The following is a 5,458-nucleotide window of genomic DNA, read 5'->3' as shown; positions in this document are numbered from 1 at the left end:
GCGCTGTTGCCTGGGTTGCAAAGAAGAGTTGGAGGGCATAGGGGGCCAGAGCCCTAATAAGGATGGTTGGTGGGGAGGGGGATTGAGACTTGCAGAGGTGATCGGAGAAATAAAACAGTTGTGGGCAAGGCAGCGCCCATTCCTGAGGGCCTGGCAGCTGACCAGCTGACCTGGCAGCTCCAGATCCTGGGTGGGCAAATCTTGCCCCCCTTCCTTGGCCATCCATGGTCCTATTTCGGCAAAAGCGCATGAGCGCATGAACACCCCACCATTGCAGACCCTCTCTTAGGGGACAGACGGACTCAGAGTCACTTCTTGGAGGAGGGTGCTGGCGGCGACCATGGGGTTGGCAGCCATGTGGCAAGAGGGCCTGATGTGGGGGGGGGGCAAGAGCAGGCAGGGTGAAGCAAAGCTGACGATGCCAACCAAGGTACCCTTTGCCGGTGTTCTCCAAGGGAACCGGCAAGCGACGGACAGCAGCAACCCAAGTTCACGCACCCCTCTCGCTGCCACCACTGCTCGGCTGATCTTAACCACACCTGCACCGTTGCGGATAGCAGCAGGTGCTCTTGCAGGTGGGGGGAGCAGGAAAGCAAGTTGTAGGGCTGTCTCTGAGGCGTCAGAGGGCTGCACCGGAGGTCCCCGTGGGCCACTGCCTTAGACTGTAGGCTTCACGGGGCAGGGAAAGTGTCTGATGTGCTGATGTTTATCCTGCAAGGGACTATTTGCAGAGAGAGAGAGAGAGATCTAGAAAATAAATTCCCAATATTATAGGTCTGGGCATATAATGTGTGGAAACTTGCCAGTGTCTGGGTGGGGGGTATGACTGAGAACCCCCCCACCTCCAACACTGCCGAGTTTCACCATCAAATGCAGCAGGTTTCTATCTATCTATCTATCTATCTATCTATCTATCTATCTATCTATCTATCTATCTATCTATCTATCTATACCCCCTACTTCTTTCTTTCTTTCTTTCTTTCTTTCTTTCTTTCTTTCTTTCTTTCTTTCTATCTATCTATCTATACCCCCTACTTCTTTCTTTCTTTCTTTCTTTCTTTCTTTCTTTCTTTCTTTCTTTCTTTCTTTCTTTCTTTCTTTCTATCTATCTATCTATCCCCCCTACTTCTTTCTTTCTTTCTTTCTTTCTTTCTTTCTTTCTTTCTTTCTTTCTTTCTTTATACCCCCTACTTCTATCTATCTATCTATCTATCTATCTATCTATCTATCTATCTATCTATCTATCTATACCCCTACTTCTTTCTTTCTTTCTTTCTTCTTTCTTTCTTTCTTTCTTTCTTTCTTTCTTTCTATCTATCTATACCCCTACTTCTTTCTTTCTTTCTTTCTTTCTTTCTTTCTTCTTCTTTCTTTCTTTCTTTCTATCTATCTATCTATCTATCTATCTATCTATCTATCTATCTATCTATCTATACCCCTACTTCTTTCTTTCTTTCTTTCTTTCTTTCTTTCTTTCTTTTCTTTCTTTCTTTCTTTCTTCTATCTATCTATCTATCTATCTATCTATCTATCTATCTATTTCCCCTACTTCCTTCCTTCCTTCCTTCCTTCCTTCCTTTCTTTCTTTCTTGATGCTACCCTGGGATGCGACTGCATTTGGGGAATTGTTACAGACCTGTACCTTTAACAAGCTACTATATATATTCTTTTAACAATGACAGTCAATGGGACTTACTCCTGAGTAAGTGTGGGCAGGATTGCAGCCTAGGATTGTTAAACATTGACCTGCTTGGTGACGTCACTTCTGGTCATGACATCACTTCTGGTGGGTTCTGTAAAAAGTGGGTCCTGGTACTAAAAGTTTGAGAACCACTGCCTCTCTGTCTGTCAATCAATCAATCAATCAATCAATCAATCAGCAAGAGCTTAAAGCATTGGAGTGCCCTAAAACTCTCAATGCCAGTGCAAACTCTCTTACTCTCCCTTAAACTTCCTCTGCTGAGCCCCCCCCCGCTTCCTTTCCCCTCCCATTCCCCTGTGGTCTCCTCTACCCCCTCCCTGGTGCCACTTCCCCCATTGCCAGCCCCTCGGGGCGGAGACCTGCCACTTTAGGCGTCCCTTTCGCTCTGCGAACTGCAGAGTGGCTTAACATTCCCCCCCCCCAATCTTGCAAGGTGTGTGCTAAAAAGCACAGCAGCTTCCCCCCCCCTTTAAAGGCTTTCCTCCCACTTTGGACCTGGCAAAGGGACAGATCCTGCCCTTAGAGGGTGCCCCCTCCCTCCTCCAGGCCCCTCTCCCCCCCCCTTGGAGTTCAATCCCCCCCCCCACTCCCCCAGGATGGGACAATGCCAAGCCCGGTCGCTGCAGGGCGCGCGTCCGTCGAGCGCCTCCTTGGCAGGGGCCCCGTTGCAATTGTAAGTGCTGTCGCTGGGAGAGAGCGAGCGATCGAGCGACAGACACCCAAGTACTTTAGTTACATTGTTGGGTGAGTTTGTTACAACTCCCTTCGCCTCGGCCTTGCCCCCACACCCCTGTGGGACTGGATCTGCTCTTCCTCTGGTGGACTTTTTCCTAGGGACGCATTTTTTTTCCCCCTGGAGGGGGGGGCACAAGAAAATACCCCCCCCCCAAAAAAAACCAGCCAAGGGAGGCAACAATACTAGAAAAATCAATTTATTTTCCCTTTTTTTCCTTTCCTGGATCTCCCTCTCCCTTTTCCCCCCTTCGATTCTTTTATTTTTAATTTTGCACAGCCTCTTGCAGTGGGGTTTGACCCCCCCACCACCACCGATCCCCCCCTTCTCCCCTCCCCACCGAGCTGCATCACAAAATCCCTTTGGCATGAGTTAAACAGCAGACATGGACACAAAACACTTTCTCCCACTGGGTGAGTTTCTGGGCAAAAAAATTTCTTCTTTGTATTTATTTTGCAAGCAAAAATGTTCTTTTTTTTGGGGGGGGGGGGCTTTCAGGTTGGAAAGAGGAGGGTCTGAAGAAGGTGCAAAGAGGTTGGGTGGCTTTAAAAAAATACAGATCTGGGTGTAATGGGTGTGTAAAAAGAATGTGTGTAAAAATATATATAGGTGTGTATGCATGGACAAAAAAAATTGTATGTATATGCTGGTGATCGTGGAGGGGGGAGGAAGCCAAGAAGGAACCAGAATAAGAGATCTGGGAACGACAAGGGGTTGGAGAGGGGGTGGAGGAGGGAGGAAGAAGGGGGGAAGTGTCCTTATTACACAGCCCCATGGCCAGAGGGGGGAGGGGGCTTGCAGCAGCAGCCCATTTTCATGCAAGCTAGAGGCAGGCAGGCAGCTTGTCAATTTCACCAGCCTCTCTTGTTGATCTCATTGTAATTGACCAATCTGTCCAAGCCAGGGTGTCTTGCTGGTGTGGTGGTTGTTGTTGTTGAAGATCTCATGGTGCTGGAATGGTGTTTTGTTGGACAGTGAGGGTCCTTCCCAAGGCAAAAAAATGCAATTCAAGTTTTTAAATTGGGGGGGGGGATTTTGAGGCTGCTCTTAAGGGGGAATCAGTGGGGGGGAAACAACAGGGAAGTGATTTGCTTGGTTTGGAAAAGAGCACTGATTTGGGGGAGAGGAGAGAGACACCCCATTCGGGGATCAGGGCTGTCTCCCATATGGAATTTGGCACTGGGCTGAGCTGAGAGTCTGGGTGGTGGTGGTGGGGGGAAAGGAGGTCTGGGAGGGGGAGACTTGCCCAAGCCTTTGAGAAGGGACCCAGGAGGAACCCAGGCCTTGCAAGTGTGGCAAAACTCCAACAGTGGAAGAAAGTCGAAAAGTAACCCAGGCAGGCGCGGATTTCCCGAAGCAACTTGGCTCTAGGTTTATTTCGGCCCCATGTTTGGACATGTTCCCTCCTTGAAAAGTCAATTTTCTGAATGGAATCACAGCCTCTTGGGGTTTGGAGAAGGGGAGGAATCAGGAACAAGGGCCTGGGGTGTCTTAGGAGAACTCAGTCCTTCTTTTCCTTGGACTCTGGTGCGAGTGTGTAGCACTGATTGATGTTCTTTATGGAATTGGACATTTAAAAAAAAAAAGGCCCTTATTATTCCCTCCCCTTCTTTCTTCACATATGTAGTTATTTTTCCTTGACCCTTTCAATGCCAGCCTTCTCCTCGCAACCAAGCTCAGTCTAGCAGAGGGAAATGCTGGGAGGGGTGTGTGTGTGTGTGTGTGTGTGTGTGTGTGTGTGTGTGTGTGTGGTTCAAGGGGGCTCTGCGTGGGGGGACAGCCATGGCCAAGTGTGGCTCTAGATCAAGGGTGGCCAAACTTGCTTGACAGAAGAGCCCCGTACGATGAACTTTGGGGGTTTTGCGAGCTGCAATATTTCAGAAGCGTTTAAATCCTTAAATGTTACCAACTCACCCCGGGGCATTAATGTTTAACCCATGGGACTCTTAGTTTATACCCGGTAAATAATTATAAAGCTTGGAAATGTCTTATTTAGCTTTGTGATGCTGAAAGGAGTGCGGCCCACGTGTTTCCACACCTGCACATTCTATGTCTTAGAGCCACATGTGCTCTAGATCTAGATGTGACTTGAACTCCATGTACGCTCAGCTCTTGTGACAACCACTTGTGTGTGTGTGTGTGGGGGGGGGAGTTCCTCACCATCACCACCTCCTTACTTTTCAGTCGAATTTCCACCTTCTTTTGTTTTGTTTTTAAATTTGGCGGCGGACCACATTGGAGTCCTGGGTTGCTCACAGTCCCTTCGACGTCATGGTTTTTTTGGGTGGTTGGGCTTGTGGTTGAGAGGGTGTTCTGGGAAACCAGCTTTGCCCTTTCCACTCACCCTGGATCCCTTTTGGGGTTCTGGGCTTGGAGGGTCCTCCAGCACGCTGTCTTTGGTGCGGACGCTTTCAAAAAATCCACCAGCGATTCCTCTTGACAGGTGGAGGGCCCAGAAGGGCCTCAGTGGCGCATGTCAAGACTCTATACTGACAGATAAGACCTTCCACCAAGCACCTGAGCTCAACTGGTATTTTCTGAGAAGCCCGTGACTTACCTCCTTCTTAATAGGCATTCTTTCCCAGAGCCTTATTCACATTCATCTCTCTATACCTCTGCCCCTGCATCCTTCCCTCCTACTATTGGAATCTAGACTGTACATTCTTTGGGGCAGAGTCCTGGCTTTTTCTTTCTTTCTTTTTCTTTTTGCTTAGGAAATGGTATCGATGTGGCACTCATGAGCCAGCCCATCCATGAGGCCAAATGAAGCAGCCCCTTCAGAAAGCAGGTTGATGGGGGGGGGTGCACCCATTTTTGGCCACTGTTCTTCCTTCCATTCCCTGGATTGGAAAAGGGACAGAGAGGATTGAGTGCTACAGTATTGGGGGCTGGCACATCAAGGGGGGAAGGGGGCCAGCATTTGGCATGCCCCCTCCGGTGTCAGGAGGGCCAACCCTGGTAGTGACAGCATGAAGACAACATGAAGTCATGTTGCTGGTACCACTGTTGTGGTACCATGGTTC

The sequence above is a fragment of the Tiliqua scincoides genome, unplaced genomic scaffold (assembly GCF_035046505.1).
Source record: "Tiliqua scincoides isolate rTilSci1 unplaced genomic scaffold, rTilSci1.hap2 HAP2_SCAFFOLD_218, whole genome shotgun sequence".
Classification (NCBI taxonomy): Eukaryota; Metazoa; Chordata; class Lepidosauria; order Squamata; family Scincidae; genus Tiliqua; species Tiliqua scincoides.
The sequence above is the reverse complement of the archived record's forward strand: the minus strand, read 5'-3'. Positions refer to the sequence as shown.